Source organism: Lepeophtheirus salmonis, chromosome 11 (assembly GCF_016086655.4).
Source record: "Lepeophtheirus salmonis chromosome 11, UVic_Lsal_1.4, whole genome shotgun sequence".
Taxonomy (NCBI): Eukaryota; Metazoa; Arthropoda; class Copepoda; order Siphonostomatoida; family Caligidae; genus Lepeophtheirus; species Lepeophtheirus salmonis.
Genome location: NC_052141.2, coordinates 7,573,391 through 7,595,920, shown reverse-complemented (window position 1 = coordinate 7,595,920; position 22,530 = coordinate 7,573,391). Strand labels below are relative to the sequence as shown.

General features: G+C 32.4%; 1 protein-coding gene and 1 long non-coding RNA gene across 2 annotated transcripts in view; both read right to left on the bottom strand.

The window, feature by feature from the left end:
- LOC121126261 (uncharacterized) overlaps window positions 1-22,530 on the bottom strand; it is a 126,549-nt gene that overhangs the window by 61,953 nt on the left and 42,066 nt on the right. The window lies entirely within an intron of this gene.
- On the bottom strand, window positions 3,436-8,251 carry LOC139906591 (uncharacterized). Its single transcript, XR_011782226.1, has 2 exons — window positions 6,701-8,251; window positions 3,436-6,565 (listed from the first exon to the last, which is right to left on the bottom strand). It is a non-coding gene; the product is annotated as an uncharacterized lncRNA (long non-coding RNA).

Below are 22,530 nucleotides of genomic sequence, written 5' to 3'. Positions count from 1 at the left end.
GCTCCAAATCTATTTCGTAAAGAGTACCATATCATTCAAATATAATTTTGTACTTCCAGAAGTCTGCAAAACGAGAGGGAAACTCTTTTTTCAAATCCTTAAGAGAACTCACAAAGAAATCTGTTAGTTTATCACTCATGTGATTTTGGAGACTCTCAAAAATAGCTATTTGACTAAACATATTAATAAACAATCTTTTTCTTTCCTTCAAGATCAAGGTGCAAAGCGTTCATGTGGGTCCTGATGTCTAACGAAAAAAAGCTAATTTGCCAACCCACGGTTGATCTTGATGTTGATAAATATTTTGTTACTTGCTTGCTAAAAACATAGATATCTCTTCAACTTGTTCTGGTATTTTCCAACGGGAAAGCACTCGAATATTTGTAAAATATGTTAGCTCGCTATATTATATCTATATTATTGTCCATGATAAGACGGCGGGCCGACATGGCCCGCAGTTGGGCCATGCCGACCTCTGTCTTAGAGGGTAAGGAAAGAGAATAAGGGAATAATTGCTTATCTCAAAGCAAGTGATGTAGCAATATTTTTGTGTCGGGCCTTATTAATTCGGTCCAATCTAGTTTTAGAACCAGTACGTTTTGGTCGTTAACTGTCGGTCCTTGAAAGTTTTCTTAATAGGATCGATGGTTTATTAACTCAAAAAAGTTATATAAGATAAACAAATAATTAAAAGTCCTTAATGACATCACAATGACTGAACTGACTGAAGTTGGACTAAACTGGACTAGAATGAACCGTTCTACTAAATATTAAATCAGTACTGACACAACACTATGTAAAAGACGTAAATCATGTCAGATAAAAAGTCACTCCACAGTTATAAATTAGGATAATTACAGTAGAAAAAGCCGGATATCCTTAATCATTTCACGTCCAACAATTCGAGCGCACTTTCACTCAAAATTTATTCTTAAGGTAGTTGATTGCCAAACGATTGTGCCATGTTAAGTTAATAAGGATTAGTTCATAAGGCTATATATGATTCAAGTCCTGTTCCTTGTTCCTTACCTTTCCCCAATTTTTGTGTATTAATAAATGAATAATTGATTTATAATAGAACTAAGGGTGGTACCCGGCATTTACTGGAGTAATTAGACGTCGGATTAAAGAAAATTTTTGCTGTAATAGTATAGAAGATAACTCTCCAAGAAATCATGAGTGTTGCTCTCCGTTTTCATGAGGCTCCTCACACGTAACTACTTAATACTTATATCAATTTGTATAACGTGTTCTCTATTATTTGAAAGAAAGAATATTAATAAGATTTTGGGGAAAAAATTAATATGTTGGCATGACTGATAAGTACTTTAATCTTTAGAGCGTTTACTAATAAAAACAGAGATAATAATTTTTTTAATACCAGCGATAATATTTAATTCCAATCTAAACATATACTGAAAATGCTCCTGATAAAAGATTAAAAACAAACAGAAAAGTTTCTTTGTTATACATGCACATTCAAGTGATTGGCAAGATAACATATCTTTTTAACTAGTTAAGTTAAAGTTGATTATTATTTGATTTTGTTATAACTAGTTGAAATAAAGTTAATTTTGAGTTCTATTAAAATTAACTACTTAAATTAACGTTAATTTCGATATTGTTAAAAACTTGTTTGTTTAAGTTTATTAACTTTAGAGTAATTTAACATAGCTTAACTCACCCAACCTTGCTTAAGTTAAAATTTATTTTGATAATAAAAAATAACTATTTAAGTTAGTTCTTTGAGAGAATTATCAATGCTACATAATAAAGATTATTCTTCGGTCTCTCTGGCTGAAATTTTCTCCACTTCCAATTGAAGAATTAAGAAAAAATAATAAGTCAAGTTACTACTGAATTAAAGTCAAAGACAGCGAAACTTTTAGATTTTTGAGTTTCTATCTAATTTTAAACTATATGTGAAATTGTAAAAATATTAAAGATAATATAACAACGACATTTTCTACAAAACTGATAAAATAACCATTTTATCGATTTGATGTGGAATCACCCCGTTGAAAAGTTTGAAACAGCAAATAGTATCGACACAGTGTTTAACTAAATCATCGGAGAACTCATTGTTACATAAACAAAGTTTTTTAGTATTTCAACGTAGAATAATAAAAGAAATTGAATTTTAACTAATTAACTTAATCAAGTTAAGTTAAAATTAAGATAATGCAGTTAAAAGTTAATTTTGATAAATTAACTAGTTAAAGTTGAAATGTATCTGTTTCAATAATCAACTAGTTAAATTAAAAGTTAATTAACTTAACTTTTTAAGTTGTCCCAGTTAAATTAAATTGTATTAACTTACACAACTCGATGTATACCTCTCGAATATTTCATAAATATGGCAATATTATTATTTCTAATATCAAAAATATGTATATAATATACATCAGGGAGCACTATATACAGTGAATCATGCACCTACGCTCGATGTTGATTCCTCACTTCTGCAATATTTCCTTAAAACAATGACCTAATGATTTCTTAGATAAAAATATGTTTATGATATACATCATAAAACATTATAAACAGTGAACACGATGACATGTTTTCAAAATATTCAAACATTATGAATTAAAACTCGTCAGAAAGACGAAATTTTCTTACCCTTTTTATTAATATAGATACAAATTAAAACTCGTTAAATAGATATGATTAAAACTCGTAAGACTATAACACTTACCCTTTAAAAAAGGTTATTTTTAATAAGTAACAAATCATAAAACAAATCGTTAATTTACCGACAAAAAAAGAAAAAAACAACACATTATTTTTTATTGTTATTGTATATACTTTCTTGAAAATATTTCTTTTCTTGATAGTAAACATATTACTTGAGCTATGTCACTTAACATATAAAAATAATGACAATGTATATCACATTTGTAAGATTTACACGGACAAGAAAATGTATTGAAAAAAATGGAATTTGACTACTTTTTTTATTTACTCCAGACTATATCATCAGGTAACACAGTATTTAGGCTATTAAAATGAAGAAAAAATATGGTTCAAAATGAGTATATAACCATTTATTTGTAAAAAATCAAAGTAGCTTTTGTTTAAAGTGTCTTATATGTCAATAGTATCTCTACACCTTATTTTAGCTAACTTTGAAGAGGGGATGTGTATTGAGTTAAAACAAAATTATCTTCCTCACAAGCTTTGGTATAATTGTTGTCCAAAATTAGCATTGGCTTGGTGGTTTATTTATATAAAATAACAAAATTAACTTTTTTTTTTTTTAACTAATAAATAGTTTAAACTAGTAAAAAAATTAGCAGGGCCAGTCTTATTTTCCAATAATTAAATGCCACCACACATCAGAGTCAGAAAAAATCAAAACTCAGTCGATGAAAAATGATTAGTCAGTCAGAAAATTAAAAAAATACTTAAATTCTTTGGTTTTTTGTTCCTACATTTTTCTTTTAGGGCCTAAAGAAAAATTCCTCGCGTTGGTTCTGTATGTTATTACATCTTAATTCTCCATTAATGTCATTTTTATTCGGAAAAGTATCAAAAACTGATATTAATTTTGGAATCGGAATGGTTAATTAGATTTATATTATATTGTGACAATAATATATTAATGGCCTAGAAATTTTCATGTTAGTGCATGTAGCAAGACTATAAATGAGTAATAGTTTCCATCATTTAATAGCCAAATTTTCTTTAACTTCTTTTGCAGAATGAAGTAGAAAATCCAGTTCTTTCAATTTGTCTTACTGTATATTGTTTTTGTTTTTTCTTACTTCAAACGTCAATTTTCAAAAAAATACTCCTAGCTATGAGTGAAGAAAATAAAAAAGATAGCTAGTACCGTAGGACTGAAAGACCGATGTATCAGTTCTTAGGACCGTAGAATGGTAAAAAAGATCGGAATGATAAAAAATAACTAAATGAGGAGGATAAAAAATATTGATAAAGCTGATCAAAAACTAGGTATAATCCACGAGGAAACGAAATAGGCCTACGTCCGCTTGTCTCTGGACGTGATAACAGCTTCTCGAGTAGCAGTCCTGATGGAAAATCCTCCAAAATCCCCATATTCTACCATTAAAGGTCGTCTTCTGGACTGTAAATAGCGAAGACTTTGAAAATTTTTTGAATACTGGGAAATTGGACGAGCTTATTAAATTAAATAATAAATATCCCGGATATATACGTATTTTGTTTTTTAGCCAGAGGGTTCTTCCTTAAAGCACTACGGTTTCAAATCGATGTACCAGAGTAAAATTTAATGATAAAGACGGACTTGCGCACAACCGTTCCCATACAAGATATGCCTGAAAATAATTATAGTGTTATGAAAGTCGTTGAACTATTTTCTCCGGCCCCATGCCCCTGTTTCTCCCCCTGATACTCTATGAAAGACAAACTCGTAACCTCCTTTACATAATGAGACTTTCAAAATCTTTTCCTGATCTTTCAAAGTGCTATTTGTCGTAATATTTTGTTAATGTTGAGATCCTTCGCTCTCTACTTTGATAATATACTCTTCAATTGGCAACGCGTCACTTTGTCTTACTTAGCAAAATTATTTCCTTTGTATTAAAAGGCTACAATAATTGAATATCAACTCTTGCTGTTTCCTATTTCTTGATGGAAAGAGAAAGTATAACGTAGTGCAAACTTATACCATGTACCTTTTTTTATTTATCAAATGGGTGTTATTACTCTGACGTCATCAAACAGAGAAGATAAAGCATAAAATAGTGACTAATACGTAAAAATGGAAGTTAAAAATAATATTTGTTGCAGAGTTATTCGTTTAAGTCCTTGTTGGAGCCGTAGTAGAACTGAAGATCGAAACAAGACAATCCTTCTTATATAATTGATAGATACGGAAAGGGGTTAGTGTTTATTTCTTTCACTTTGATAGCTGCTTGCAGCTAATTTAATGAGACGTCATAACAGGTAAGCTGCTCTCCTTGGAAAAAACACTTCAAATTGTCAGGATGACCCAATTAATTTTCTGTTTATTTTTGTCAACATGGATATATGCATCAAATGCACATTGTTAATGCGTCATTACATAAATGTGCATAGACAATGCATTTGCGCAGCTGTAGCAACATAAATATAAGAATATAACATTGTGTTAATTTATATGAAACATAAATCAAACCTAAATTACAATTTCTACAACAATACTAATGGAAGTGTGTGCTATCTAAAGAACTTGAAACGACCTTTAAATTTCTTTCAAAATGTTATGCATAATTATTTTTAAATGCTTTCTATCGAGTTAGACATACTTTTGAGTTAAAATGTGTATTGTGTTAAAAAAAAGTTGTTATTTTCTAGCTAGGAATTTAATTCTCTATTTATTTTGATATTATATTAGGAAACATGACTTTAACAATTCTAGGGAAATTGGTCAAAAACATTTTTGCGGAAAGTCAATTTCCCTAATGCTGAAAGACCATTTGGGACAGTTGACCAAAAAAGTGACGCATAAGTGACTCATATATACGCTTGTAAATTTTAATTCAATTTAAAATAATATTATGATAAATATGATTCATGGAGCTGAAGAAACAACTCCGAAAAAATAAATAAATGAGATCTAAGACGGCATTGTGAGGGGCATCAAATGTATTTCCTTAAAAGATTCAATAGTTTACCGTGATGACAACCCTGCTAGCACGCCCCTTCATGTGCCACAACAGCCTAAAAGTATTCAATGAAAATCTAGTTGTATCCTCTCAATCCTGGAGAGGTTATCATCGCTGTTAATGTGCCTCCTTACCTTACAAAGAAATTCAAAATGTGAGCGACCTTCTTTACTGCGTAACGGCGCGTAGAAGATCTGCAATCTAACCCTTTTTGCCTCTAATATTGCTATATGTTGTCGTATCACAACCGAGCTTAGGAAAAATATTAAATTTTGGAACAATCTTTGATTATAATTCAGTATCAATAGCGGATAATTATGGCTCTGTGAAGCTCTAACCGGTTCGATATGATTTACTTACACACACTATAAACGTCCCCTAATAAACGAAAGCCAAAGTAATCATTGTTAATTAGTGAAATGGTAAACTATTATGGTTATTGCCATCCTATAAAAAAAGTAATTTATTAAATGAAAGGTTTTTTATGTATACATACATTTAAATATCCTAGCCTCCATGGCTTTAAGAAAGGCTTACATGTTAAGTCATATCGTCATGTCCTTATATACATACATTAATTAAAATATGTTAAACTTTTATTCTCTTTTCATATCCCAAATAGTTTGTACATGGATATAATCCTAATTTTAAAAGTCGAGTACACTAGATTTGGCTAGTTGGAGATGGTAAGTAGGAAATGTCATCTGTTTTTTTTAAATTGCCAAATGGTTGTACCCATGTTAAAATGGCGGAGGACATAGTATGGCTTCAGTTCAGTGTGAGCCTCATATAGCTAGATTGGATTGGCTTCACGTCTCCTTCATATTTTTGCTAGATCCAGGAGATACTCTACGCAGCAAATCATTTCACTAATTTTGTATGGTGTGTACAATTTCTAGGCATATTTCACGTTTATGAAGAATAATCTCAATCTAAGTAAATAATATTTATCTATAACAAAATGACGATAAAAATATACAGTTATCTACTTTATTGAATTAAAACAGTAATGAGGAAAATGTAGAAATTTTAATAATTGTTGATGAATGAGAAGATAATGCATATACCTACATACATATTGCTTTTACACGTGTAGAGCAATGAAAATGAAGACAACATGTAAGAGTTGAGGGGCTCTACAATCCGTGATTTATGAGCAACTTGACACGCCCTTGGCCCCTCCAGGATGAAGACAAACAGGACGTGCACAGATGCCGGTTATTTAGTTAGATCAATGAGAACCCCGTCCTCGGGATCCTCCGTAAGCCACCTGTTATTAATATGACACTTGGCCTTCCACGGAGATCTTCTGGCCCTAAAAGAGACACAACCTGCTTGAGGGACTAGAGAAAGTCCAAGGACTAACTAGACTAGTGATTCTTAAGAGCCTCTAGAAGCCGTGATTCAGCTTAAACACGTAGAAATTGTATACCCAGATCTGTTGTAGAAGCCCTGTGGACCACCCTGAGTCCTTGAGCTGTTCACTGATGGCGATCTGTTGGTTTACTAACAAGTATATGATGCATTCCTGTTGTGCTCCTTATTGGTAGGTGTCCTTCCTAAAAGGCCTCCCATCCGTGAGCTTCTAGGCGATATGATAAGACTTTATCTCATGATGTTTTATGTTTTAGTTATTCATCTTAATTCTCTCATCAGAAGAACAACGGTTTAAACAGAATTCGGTTCGAACTTATTATAAAAAAGTGCAACATTTATGTTTGATATTTTCTATTTTAAAATATATTAAAATTGAGTTAAATGCACTCATTTTAAACTAATGAATGCAAAAATGCATAACATTTTAAACCCTAATTTATGTGTTGATGGTACATTTACGCTATAATATCTCTATGAAGGCGAAACTTCCGCAGGACGAAACTTCAAAAGGCGTAACTGCCTGGGGTGTAACATCCTAAAACCAGTTATTACCACTCATCCATATACTAGTTGAAATTTATAAAACTATATTTCGATTTCTAGGATCAATGTGTTTGTACATTTGGTATGAAACATGTATAAATTTTTATTATTGTTTTTATACTTTTTTTAGCCTAGAAGGATCAACCGTTCATAGAATACTATTTTTGAAATATAAAAATATATGCTTCTTTCTTCTTGAATAATGAATTTATGACAATCATGCTACGAGACATCATTGCATAAATTTATGTGTTAATATTAAACAAATATTAAAAGGGATAAGAAAGAACTCTAACGAATCAATTTGTTGATAATTTCCATTTTCATCTATTGAAATTTATAAGTCATATTTCAGATAGACGGCTTTAGTAATGTGTATCTCGCCTCTACACAAGCTTTACCTTGCTTTCATTGAATTTATTTAATATTAAGAATATATTAATTGATGAGCTGAGTCGAAGAATTCCAGCTACGTTGCTGAAGATATTCCTGCAACAATCTTTGGTTCAATTTTTGTCATATCTACCAATATGGTAAATAAAAATTCTATATTGAAAACGTCATTGCAATCTGAGGAGAAGAAGTTCAGCTTTTACCATTTTGAATGATACTATTGTCTTCTAAATTTATATTGATCAAAAAAATGTATCTTACGCTAGGAATATTTGAAGTTATAAATAGTTAAAATGAGTGTTAAAAAAAAGAACCTCCTGGTGATTATTTTGGTTAATAGAGAAAGTTTAATAAACATAATAAAAATGATTGATACAATAAATTCATTTAAGTTCGTTAAAATAATGAAAGAAAGTAAAAAAGATTTGCAATACAAATATCAGAAACTAATTATACTCAAAGTATATAGAATAGAAAGTATGTTCTTCAGAACAATTTTTGATTTTTTGTCAAGAGGAGCAGTTAACGTGTAACGTTGTTGAAAAATAAACTAATATAGTTTACAAAATTACATGGCATCAATTTAAAAAGAATTAGATATACACACAATTTCTTCTTTGAAACCTAATCCAGAATTTCTTGCTTGTAAGACTTGTGGTGTGTCTTTCTGTTTTTCTCTTCAAATTGGTTCAGATTCTTACCATCAATTTTATAAAAATGAAGATATCAGAAGCAAACTGCTAGAATTTGTTCTCGACACTTTGAGAATGAGTGGTTTGATATAAATTTCAAGGCTGGACTGATGCCCAACTATCGAAGGAGTTCGAGCAACAAGGTTTGAAAAACCTTAAAACCCAATGAGTTTCCCACCCTTCACTTAGTTCCCGAGAATCCTGTAAGAATAATCGAGGCTGATACATCGAAAATTATAAGAAGAGAAAGGTAGAGGTACTTTAAAATTCAAATTGGTTAAATAATACTTGTTTATTGTAATTAAATGTAATTCTTCTAGGCTCTATTCCAGAAATACAATTAAGATGCTTCATAAATTGATGAATAATATCAAAAAGAAAGCATGGATTCGAGTCTTGATAACAACCATTCTGAAGAAATCCCTAATCCAGCTCTTGAGAAACCATCTTTTGGATAAAAAGTACAATGATAGTTACTTGATGGACCTCAAATCAAAAAGAATGATTTTATACAATTGACAGCAAGAGATTGTCAAGAGCTGAAAATGGCATACAAGATCAAGGATATCCATCTGGAATGTCATATTAGTCAAAAACAGCATGTTTTTCTTTGCCACAAAACTGTTCAGCCACCCAACAGCCTCCACATTGGTATTTATTATTCCTGCTAAGGAGCCCCAAGTTAATTTTATTCAAAGTGTAGATTCCTGGTTTAATGCCTTCAATAGTATAAGCCGATGGATGTTAAAACAAGTTATTGTTGATTTGGCATCGATTTGGAGGAGCAAAAAGAGGTAATCGATAAGATAAAGAAACAATAAAGAATATCCGGGGAATGGGTAAAGAAATATCCCTTTTTCCTTTCCAGCATTGAATTTTGATTTTTCTTATCATATTTTAAAAAATTATTCGAACATTTTTGGGAATTATTTGAATAAAGGATATCCTTACATTGCAGTTGAATTAGGATTGCTAGAAAAAAAAATTATCGCCTTTTAGGGCCTTTGAAGTCTCCAATGATCATCCAACTAGTGTAGATTTTATGAATGTTTAAATTGAAGATAAAGAGAAGGATAATTTCCTTCGTTGTTTAAATTAAGGCCTTGGAACAAGAAAGGAATAAGCCAAAAATAGATTAGGAAGAATATGAAGATGCTTTACTATTAGCAGCTGAATTAGCTTTACATCCTAATTTGGAAAACAACAGATTATTCATTTTTTGCTTTACACTTTGGTTTTCAAGGACTTTAATTTTTTTTTTTTTTTTTTTTTTTTGGTAAGGACACCTGCATAAAAAAATTGTGGTTAAATACCCTGAATATGGATGCAGGTCATTAGATCATCTTTCTTGTACTGGAGATATAACAGCTTTGATATCAGCCTTATCCAGATTAAGGTTGACTAAGCCAGAATTCTTATTTTTTATATAAATAAAATTTTTTGAGGGAATCTTTGGTGCTTATTATACACCAAAAATTTCAAACTGCAGTAAAGTTATTGATTCATTAATATCTTTTGTCCAAGTTTCAGCTCCAAATTTATCTTCGCGTGTCAATAAAAAATAACGTCGACTAAAAACCTTCATTAGAACTAAGGAACTAAATAATAGTCTAAATGTGCAAAAAAAAAAATAGGCAAAAATTTAAGAAACTATCATAAGTTTCTAAGAATTATATTAAATTCCTTTTAATTGTTTAATAATACATTTACCATATGTTCAATTTTTTATCCAAATGATTTTTTATTATATGTTAAATAAAATAACAATAGACATTTAATCATTTTTTGATCAAATTACATAATAAATTTGACAAAACATGGCATACTACCACAGATTATCATTATTCAACTACGTCATGGTGTCAACTTACTGGACACACCTTGAGGGTTCAAAATATCATATATTCTATTTATTCTGCTTATACTGCCTTGTATTTAATTGAGCAACATTCCTTTGAGCAAGTTCATTTGGAAGAGCTTCTATTCAGCGTCGCTTATTTCATCTACATAAGAGCCTCAGTTGTTCATGCTAGACTTCTTTAGATGCTTAATATTAAAACACTGCTGTGGTAAATGATTACGTTTAATAATAAAGCCTTTCATCTTGTAATGTTTACTATATGAAATGAACGATGCCGGAAAAAAAAAAATGCTCAACTAAATAATTACTCAAATGAATGGTTCTAAGATGACACTTGCCTAAATAAACGTTGCTCAAATGACTGGACACAAGTTATACTATCTACAGTTAATAAACTCGAGGTTGTGTAGATTTATATGGATTCCAATGGATTTATTAAGTATTATTTGTAAATTATTTATTTATAATTGTAACTTTCAAGAAAGAAAAATGCAAATAATTACAGTGGCAAAGTATTTTCCGGGACTCTCTATTGTCTAACCTCTTTATCAAAGCAATATACATTTCAATAAATGTTTTGAAGCCTATATGAAGGTAAATACTGTCAAATAGGTTTAAGACATGTGTATTACAAAAGTTTATTTTAAAATGACATGTATGTTGAGTCAAGTTAGTGATCCTCCAGTCTAGTATGCTTAAATCCACCACGTATTCTTGTTTAATTTGTCCCTGTAGGATAGTACGGACTCTTATGATACTTGACTGGTCGTACAAGAGATGCATACTCTTTGTTTCTTCTTTGAAAACGCAACAACGCTTTTTATCCTTTACTGAACTCGATTTTTTTTGTAAAGAGGCTTGAAGTCAGCATCCTATAGTGAAACCATTTTGTTTCTAATATTAAAAACTTCTTCAATAAATTAGAAAAAAATTTATATATATATTTGTAGCCATACTAGACCTTTGAGAACCAAATACTCTATACAAATAAAACTCTAGTTATTTACGCTTCAAATGAGTTCCTTTGTCAGAAAAACAATTAATACCCAAGTTTATATCTCTCTTTAAAGAAATATAATTGGATTGGGTAATTGCAAATCGAATATAAGAATATAATAGTTGTGGTAGGAAAATAAAATTACATTATTTTCTCAATAAAATGGTTTTATTCTATTCTTTACTTCATTACCTAGCTACAAAAATTGAAATATAATGTTTGATCTATCTCATCCTTTTATTGGTGGATATAATACTGGGGTAAAGGTAATTACATACTTCTTGCCTTTTTTTAACTAAGAATATCTTATTCATTATTGGTGGGATTGTTGGTGTATGTAAAGGTGATGGATGTATACTAGAAACTCTTTTTGGACAATATTATGCTTGGTTGGTTTGGTTGAAAGTTATTGTGCTTCGAGAGTGGAGTTCTCAAAGGATGAAATTCGTCATATTTTACATTTTTACTGCAATGAACGGGAAAAACACGCCGAAAGCGTTCAATAAAATTTACAAAATATACGGGGGCGCTACACTTCAGTTCATGTTCCACAACAGTGGTTGTAGCAATTTTTTCCCCGCTTGATTCTACCCTCTACTATGAACAACTCAACCTTTTGAAGCTGATGATCGAACAGAAGTGGCCAGCATTTGTGGATAAGAGACACCAGGACATCATCAAGACTGCACCAGGCTGCACATATCTTTGATGACGCACAAGAAGCTCCAGAAACTCGGATTGGAAGTTCTTATGCATCCGCTCAACGGTCCGGACCTTTCACTAACCGAATACTACCTGTTTCTTTCACTTGCCCACACACTTGTGTGTACAAATTTGACTTCAATAGAGGCCAGTGAAAATTGGTTGACGGAGTTTTTTGCGAATAAGGACGAGGCATTATGAAGATTCTTATTTGCAACAAATTATCGACAAGAACAAGGGATACTTGGATTAAGTCAGATGATTGTAACATCCTTTATAAAGCATAGGAACAATTTCGAAAAATACTAAATTACTTTTCGTTACCGAAAGTTAAGCCTTTGTAGTATAACCCTGGGAAGTTTCGCCCTACGGTAGTTTCACCCTAATACATATATTATAGCATAAATGTATCTTTCACATATAATTTAAGGTCTTCCTTTACTTCAACTTGAAGTCCTTTGTAATTAATTAGGAAATTATGGCATTTGAGTAATTAATATGAAATAACTGTTCTCTCTTATTATAATGAATTCAAACTGTTTGATATGCTCTATTTTAAAATATATTAAAGTTGAATTAAATGCACTCATTTTACCTTACTGAATGCCAAAATGCATTACAAATGACTTTAATTGGGGAGAGACTCATTTTAAATCTTAAATTATATATGCTATAATATATACATGAGGGTGAAACTTCATAGGGAAGAACTTCCCAGGGCGAAACTGCCCGGGGTGTAACATCCTAGAACCATTACTTTTTCCTTGGCCTATTATATCCTTGGATAGCATTGGAAAGTTTTACTTCAATCCCAATGCTTGTCATTAATAAGGTCGATAATCTCCCTCTCTACTCCAAAAATTAATATACGATCCTCATTAAATTGCCCCTTTTTGAATAGTAAGAAGTTCGCTCCAGATACTAGCAAGGTATATTGTAAATAAATTCAAAAAAGCATTACAAATTACTTCTCATGGAAGGCGACTCATTTTAAACCTTGAGTTATAAGTGAATAAATATATTTTTATCATATTATATATACATAAGGGCAAAAATTCATGGGGGAAACATCCTAGGACCAATTTTCCCGATCCCCAAACAATGCAGATATTGGATAATTTTCCGAACATATACGCCCATGTCTAACAACTGGCTAGCCAGCAATGGAAAGAGTGTTATTTTTAAAAGGAGCAACAGGTCAGAATAAGAATATGCCTTTTACAATACGACTTGGCGTTTGATTGAGTGACACTTATATTGAAAACGTTTACATATATGTCCATTATTTAAAATAGATGAATGAATCTAATTCTGCAATACTTCAGCTCAACAACATCTCCTCATCTTTATGTACATTATAACGTTGATTGGATATGTATTTTTTGATTGAAATAAACTCTTTCGTATACAAAGAAAGTTTAGATAAACTACGAAATAATAATTAATGAATAAGACAAAAATATGAGTGAAAATCATAGTTCCTCTGATCACCTGAGAAACTTTGTGTATTAAAACTGGCTCCCAAAAATTAACAAAATCATTCAAAAAATGGCCTAACAAATTGCGTCTCTACTTTGCTCGGAACTTTCACCAATACAGATCTGAAACTTGAGCATGGGAAGCAGGATGCCCATTTACAACGTCACCATGGGCATTAATAACGGCATTGACATCAAGAGGAAGCCCCCACACTAATGACTACCATGCATGCATCATCAGTGATGCCCTTGGGATTTGTTACATTCAATAGACTAGTGATGCAACTCATCTGGTTCAAAACAAGGTACAGATCAACGCTACTGACACCGACGACATGTTGACGACTAAGTTGATTTTATGGATCGAAGACTGGATCAGGACGGGAATGTGGTGCATCAAAAAATGGGGATTCTGCACACACAGCAATGGTTACATAGCCCTTCCATTCTGTTTTGGTCAAATACAATATGGGCGCCATACTCGCCAGATGCCAATCCAATCGACTTTTCTTTCTGTCCCCATGTGGATGATAGGGGCTGCTGGACAAGGGTACATAAGCTCAACTCTCTGAAGGCTTTTGTTGATGAGCATTGTAACTCTATGATCCCAATACATTATTAACAACCTATTAGAGCTTGCAGTGGTGGATCAAGGCCATTATCCAAATCCAGGAGGTTACATTAAAGATATGCAATAGCAACACAGTTTCAAACATCTGTACATGGTTTAGTTAATGGCGCTTTCCTCGTGTCCGAAATAAAACCTTTTAAAATTATAGATTCAAATATCTAGTTTTCCACTACGCACCCAGTATCACATTATGTCTAAGTATGTCATTTCTGTGTTTATTTTTATAAATGATCTTATAAATGACGTATTAATAAATAAAAATGTTAATATCAGCATAACCTTTTCTACATAATTAATAAATGGAAAGTCATTTTTGATCAAAAAATAAATATTTAATAGAACAAGATGCCGCATGAATACTTTAAGATCTCATAAATATTTTATTCCTCATGTATATTCAACAACAAATATGGAGAACCTACAATGTTGTCTCTGTTTTCTTGTCCACTTTATAGGGTTAACTTTTAGCTCTGACAATCCCCATTAAATAAACAATATCCATTCTAACTGTATCTCGAAGTGAGTGCTCATAAAATAAAGCCTTGAAGATTTGTTGTGGATTTATGATTGGTACTCCTTATTGGTCTCAGAGGAGAATTGAGGATCGACATGTCGTAATTCTTGTCCATAACCATTTTTGTTTCCTTCTGCCTCTCCCCCTCGTCACAGCTGATCTTATGAAACGTCATAACAGCTAAGTTGCCGAGGTTTTTGTACTTACACTCCCCTCTAAAACATTTATCACAATCAATAGAAATACGGGCTCAGAAACAGAAAAATAATCGAGACTGGACTTATACTTTATGCGGAACACACACAAAATGAGATACGAAACTTGACTAAGGGAAGCAGGAGTGATATTGAATATCAAGGTTGCAGCATCGGTGATGAGTTGAAACTAGTATTCCTTGTTGGATTTTGAGTAGAATTGAGGATCGATATTGGAGTAATTATTCCCTATATCCTTGTTTGTTTCTTTCTCCATCTTCCTCCCTCGTCACAACAACTTGTAGCTGATCTAATGAAACGTCATGACATTTAAGCTGCTCTCCTCTGAAACATTTTACAAATTATCAGCTTTACCATGTCGATTTTGGGTTCTTATTTTAACATGCCAAAAATTATTACAATTAGCATCAGCGGTTGTAAGTATCGGTGGCCCCCAATACTCAATATTTTACCTTTACTCGTCCCATCCATCCATTTTATTCCCTTTATAATATAACTCCACTATGTAGAATATTTTTGACCCTAATAATTATTTAATAGTGGTTTTCGCTTCTTAATATTTTACCCTCCAGTGTATCTGGAAATGAACTTTGAAAAAGTTCAAGGGATTTCTCCACAGCCATAACATTGAATTGAAAGTTGGTAAAATAAAAGTTTCATTACTATTATTTTCGATATTTAAACTATTTTCCCTCAGATACAATGTCTGCCTTGAAATGACACCAATTATGGAGTAAGCTGATGGAATCTCTTCCATGGACGGGGCCTCCTATGCTTAACTGATGTCTAATATGAGGGATTCAATGCTGATATTGAAATAGCTCTCCACGGTTCTTCAACAGTAATAGCCAAGAGGTTGAGAGATGATGATGCCAGAAGTCTAAGATCCATAAATTCGTAAATTTGGACTTGAGGAAATCCTGGTTCTTATCCATTGTGTGAAAAGGAGATCCAACTTTTGGCACATGAATAGATTTATACTATTAGAACCGAATGAGAGTTTGGGGACTCCATGAAAATAAAAGATTTTTTTTTTAAGTACACAATAAGAGTCACCTTAACGTATATATGTTTTTTTTTAAATGATATGGTAACCCTGATAATTGAAAGAATGATAAAGTGAAGAGCAGTATAGCTATCTTGATGTTTTATTAGATTCGATAAAAGCCGCTAGATAGAAAGAAAATAAACACAAATTTCACTTTGTATCTAGAAAGGACAATGGAAGAAAGTAATCCGTCTTCGATCCTCAATTCTACTCAAGATCGAACAAAGACTTACTATTATTACTCTTCAAACAATCATGAATGTTGCAATCCTTAATTCAGGAGCTCTATCTCTGTATACATTACTCTTATCTCCTCAAGAATTAATTAATAATGGTTGCCAACCAGTAAATATCTTGCACACAAGTAACACTTGCAATTTATAACTCTATAATGGTGTCTATAACTTTTTATTTGGATGCAAGATTCGTCCAAGTGAGGGAATCAAGCACTTCTATATGGTAGTTTCATTTTTTTCTTTCTATGACCTACTTGTTAGTTACAATAATAACCAAAAATGAAATGAATATTGGTCAAAAATATAAATGACTTGTTACTTATAGTATATTGTTGGGGATATGTGCTTCCAATAAGAAAAAACAAAAATAACACGGATGGACAGGACTGAAACCAATTAGAAAACAAAAGACAAACAGCTTGAAATGCTGAAAAAAAAGTTTCCTTGAGGGATAATAGATTTTCACTTCAGTGATAGACAAAACACTGAATTCAACTTCTTTATCAAGGTAGAAGTACAATCTATTATTATTCTTAATTTCCTTCAACTCTACACTACAGGGTGATGACTCAAAAATTAGAAAACTCTTCTAGGCTGTCTAGCCTCAGTTTAAAAAGTCTACAGAAAATTATTTGGCACCATTCGAAAGAGCTGACAATGAACTAAAAAATTTGATTTTTTTTTTTTTTTTTATGTGGGATCAAAAATGTCCAAAGAACAAGCAAAATGGAAGAGGGTGTTCGATCTCCCCCGCACACAAGTCGATCTCCGAAAAGAAGATCTTCACAATGGACGATGCTCTGAACAGGAGAAATGATTGCTTCTTGGCTGAATAAAGACATTAGGTCAAGGGAACCTGGAAAACCAAACATCTAGCTCAGGTCATGATTCTCGGCGTTGTGTCGTCCATAGGTAGCAAAATACCTTCCTACTTCTTCATGGCCAAAGAGAAAGTCAACATGGACGTCTATTACAAGGTTCTAAGGTACCATTTATTGCCATAGTCGGAGAGCACGTTCCACAGGGGAAAATATATGTGTTTATACAAGACGGGCCCAAAGATACACGTGGAAGAAAGTTCAGCATTTTCTGCAAGGAGAACATGGCTGTCTTCGGACCGCAAAGCATTCTCGTCCTCATGCGATGTGAACCCCTAGACTTCGTTGTTTGTTGTGTCTTGGGGGCAAGACGAAAAAGACTTCTCACCCGAATGTTGATGGCTTGAAGGCCATCATCACATAGAGTGGAACATCTTGTTATCTGACTTCATCAAGGCCATATGTGCTTCTGTTCGTCCCCATATTGAAGCCATCATTCAGAATGGAGGAGGACATAAACAATAAAAAATTGTAGAAAATTTTTGTATGACCAACTTTGGCTTCAAAAGTTTGCCATAAAAATTGCACTAATTAAAAATGTGTAGAAGTTAAAACGGTTTTTAAAATATTCTAGTTTTTGAGTCCTCACCTTGGGTCCAGCATTTCTAACAAGTCGAATTAAAGCTTCATATAAAAAGATTTTTTAAACTCGAGAATTTTTTTTTAAATCAACGTTTCTAGAGTGCTGAAACATTTACGAATCAGTTTATGTTCATTCCTGAGAGAAACCATTGCCAAAGCTTTGAGCCTCATCAGATCTATATTAATTTAGCGATGTTTGTCTGGATGTTTGCCGGTAGCTCATTTTTGAGTGTTGGTATTTGATCTAAGAAAAAACAATGTAGCAACAAGCGCGTGCAGCTAAAGCTCAACTTGTCATATTAAAAAAGAAAAATAAGCCTGCAGGATTTGTTGTTTGTTAAAAACCTGAACAGGGTTTTTTCTCCAGCTGTTATCATTATTATGGCATACTTAGGGAAAGAATAGCTCAGAATAAAATGTAACTACGCCTGAGTTTGTTCATAAAAAAAAGAGTAACACTGAGGATTAATAAAGGAGTTATCTTCTATAATGTAAACAAGCAAAGTTTCTCTCTTTATCGACCCCCGTATACCTCCAGGTAATGTCGTGTACTCCCACTAGTCGTCTTTAATGATAAACCAAAGTTAAAAATAACAATGTAGTCGTGTTATTGAACAATTGCAGGCGTGTGCATATAGGATCAAACATATATCCAAGGTGAATGGTATATAGTGATCCCTGATGTATAGTATATACAAATTTTAATTAAACAAATAATAATTTAGTCTTATAAATGAAATATTGCAGAGGTACATGTATAAAAGGAGTAATGTTTCTTGTTGTTTTAAATATTCATCTCTTATGTGTATCATATCATAATTCATATGATATTCACAACATATTGAGATTTGAATCTAATAGAAATACTCACGAGTTATCCCATCATATTATTATGATTTTTTTTTTTTTGTCAAAAGCTTATTATTATTGTTCAGAATAGAGCACATATAAATTGATATAAGTATTGAGTAGCTACGTGTGAGTGTTCTCATGAAGAACATAGAGTAACAATTTGATTTCCTCGGGAGTTTTCAGTTATAATGGTAAAGCAAAATTTGTATTATAGCCGACGCCTAATTATTCCGGGCAATGCTTAGTATTCCGGTTATTAGTCTATAAAGTTAAAAAAAACTGTTTTTATTTTTTTAGTAACGATTAAATTTTCACTTTTAAGACTCTTCAGTTTGCCACACACAAAAAAAAAATTACTCTCCTAAAAAACAGCAATAAATTAACTTTACTTAACGCCTTTCTAATCACTTGAAAGAGAGGAGTTTTTATTTATATTGTTTTTTTTTTTTTGTCTTGATTATCATTTGTAGTGCGTTCATTTAAAAACATCTTGAAAAAAGAAAAGTATTAAAAGAAAATCTCAATTTAATTTCTTACTTCATTGATGCATACAACCCAATAATTCATGGCCATATTTGAACCAATCTTGACCTATGTATTCTCATTGATAGGATAATTTATTATTTAAATATAGTTCAGTGATTTTATTTGGTTTAAGAGACTTAAATTGGCCCTAATATGACCTCTTTCAAGTGAAATACCTAAGCAAATTTCTTTTTTATTATAAACGGTTTTTTTTTTTTTTTTCTAAATACTATATTGGCCAAGCCTATTGCAGTTTTTCTAATTGTCAATTTAGGGGTGTCTGCAGGGGCTAGAGGGGCTGTAGTTCCCCTCCAAAATTAAGAAACTTTTATTTTTACTAGAAAATTTATAATTTTTAGTAAATTTTTATTTCAAAAATTGAATATTTTATAAACAGCTGTTAATTTTTGAGACTAGTTATTAACTTTTGGCAATTTTTTTTTCACGACATTTAATACATAAAAAAAACTATAAATTTTTTTCCAATCAATGTAATATTTAAAATTTACTTTTGAAATTATTGGAGAAAAAGTATATTTATTTGACAAGAGATAATTAATATACTCAAAAACTTTGGCTATAGTTAAAAACCTTAATTTTATTAAAAGAAATTGATATTGGCTCCGATATGGTCCTTTTCAACAAAGAAAAAAAATACCAATTTCTCATTTTTCTATTGTGATGATCAATTTTAACTAATTCAAGGGAAATTTTCAGCCCACTTAAAGGGTTTATCAGAAGAGTTTTTCAATTCAAATTAGCGATAATTTGTTGAACAATACGTATTGTGTTCAGAATCAATTATCACAAACATCATTTTAGCTTGTTTTTGTTTTCAAGAGCACACTATGTATTCAAATTGGTGGGATGAGTTCAAAAACCATGATTTTTAGCTATGGTTTAAAACCTTCAGTTGATTTAAGAGACTGAAATTGTACCCGATATGTCATGTTCTTAATATAATTGATCATTTTCTGATTGTAGAGATCACTTTGGACCACTTAAATTGGAATTTGGAGCATACCCAAAAGGTTACTAAGAATAAATTGTTAATAGAAATTGACAATAATTGTTCCAAGACTACAAATCCAATTCACACTTATTTATTGAAAAATATCCTTTTAGGTGGCTTTGTGTTGACGTGACAATAATATACACATACTGTTTAATATTTTAAAGAAATATTTGAGTCAATTATTGTCTTATTATTCAAATGTCTAGGGTGAGTTGAGATACTCAAGGTTTGTCACTTTCGTTGATATCTTTTGTATGATTTTTAAAGGGAATTATAAATACTCTGTAATAGGTCCTTTCAAATATAACTTGTCAATCTGCAAGAAAAATTTGCAGATAGAAATGGAGGTTAATTTGTTGTTGAAAAACTTCTGATAAAAATTCTTCCAATTTGTTTTAGTGTAAACCCACCACATATTTCTGTACAAATTGATTTATATCATTTGATACCATAACAAGATAACAGCATTGTGAATTTTTCTGTTAAAGCAGAGAATTATACAGTGGATATTTATACCCTTAACTATCATACGTCAAAATAGTTTTACTTCTCGTTTCTATATTTAACCCTTCCCTTTAGAATATAAATGTCTATTCCCCACGGAAATGCATGGCACAGAATGCAAAGTTTATTTCTTATACATAATTAAATATTTATATACTCGCATACAGGGTGTCCACGATAAATTGGAACTATCTTAAAATTCAACCTGCTTGATAAAAATGGAATTTGGAATGTATTTGTTAATATGAAAAAGTTAGACATGATAATAAACAATAAATTTATTCAACATGTCCTCCCTTACCAGCCACCATCTTCTCCATCCTGCCCCTGATGACTTCTGCAGAATCGACAGCAATCCACTCCCTCGTAATGGAGCCTTTCAGGGCCGCCATGCTCTTGTGGCTGACCTTGCACACCTCCCTCTCCAACTTCCCCTACCAGTAGTAATCACACGGATTGAGGTCGGGGGAGTTGGAGGGCCAGGTGATGCGATCCCAGAAAGTGATGTCGTGGGAGTTGAAGAGGTTAGTGGTCCTCATGGTGATGTGTGCGGGCGCTGAGTCTCGTTGAAATATGAACTCCCTCCCACCGGCCGTATCCTTCATCCAGGGGATGACGAACTCCTCCATGACTTCGCAGTACCTTATCGCGTTAACCCTTTCCTTGGGATTGAAGAAGAAAGGAGGCATCACCTCACCAGTGCTGCAGATGACCCACAGGGTCATCACGGAGGCCGGGAACTTTGAGGTGAAGACTGCAGGGACCCCTTCTCTCTCCTTGGAAAGCCACCTGTCATTCTGGACGTTGTAGCTTCTGTCGACAGTCCAGTTCTTCTCGTCGGAGAAGAAGATGATTCTTCCTCCATGGTTATTCAGGGCATTGAGGAGACGCTTACCGTTAGTGAGCCTTCATGGATGCCGTGAGGATGTGTTGTCTGGCCATTCGGTATGACCTGTACCCGAGGTCCTCATTCACAGCCTTGGAGACCAGCTGCTTGCTCACTCCACGGTTCTTGACCAACCTGGACAAGGAAGTCCCCGGCGAAGCCTTGATGAAATTTCGGAGGCCTTCAAGGAAGCGAGGAATGCAGATTAGGTCACTTCTCATGTTGTGGGCCTTGCGGCAGACCGTCCCCTCAACCTCCCAGGCATTGAAGACCCGGTACACCGTGGTCTTGGGGTAGTTAAGAAGCTTATAGATAGCAGAGGGCTTGTGTCCCGCGCGAGCCAATTCGAGGATGGCGTCTCTCCTTGCTTGTTCCATGATGACTATTGTTTGTTGTCAAAACAATTGTGGTGGAAGTTTTAGTGTATTGTTCACACAACCTTTTATATTAGTATGATTTAACCCCGAATATCCACATTATGGATCTGGATGAAGTTTAAAGTAGTTCCAATTTATTGTGGACACCCTATATATAATGTAAAGTGTTGAGACTCAGTTCAAGACCGAATACGAGTTTCCGTTCGGTTTTAGTTGATTTGTTTGGAAAAAAAATTTCTTAAAATTGAGACTTAAGTACACATGTATTCTTTTACAACATTCCCATCAACAGATTAATTTTACAGATGTAGATGTTATATTTGAAAAGTGTCATACCAAGTCATTATGAATATCTAAACTCATCTCAGAAATTTAAATAATAAGCCTATAGTTTATTCATTTTTTTAATATATATTATTATTAAGCAGTATGTTTCTATGTTGTTTGTCATCACAAAAACAAGCTAAAATGATTTTTCTTATAATTAAGTATAGATTGAATTTGTATTCTTTGACGAATTATCGTTAATTGCTATTAATAATTTGTTATTGTTAACTCTTTGGGGAAGTAGCAAATTGCAGTCTTAAAGTG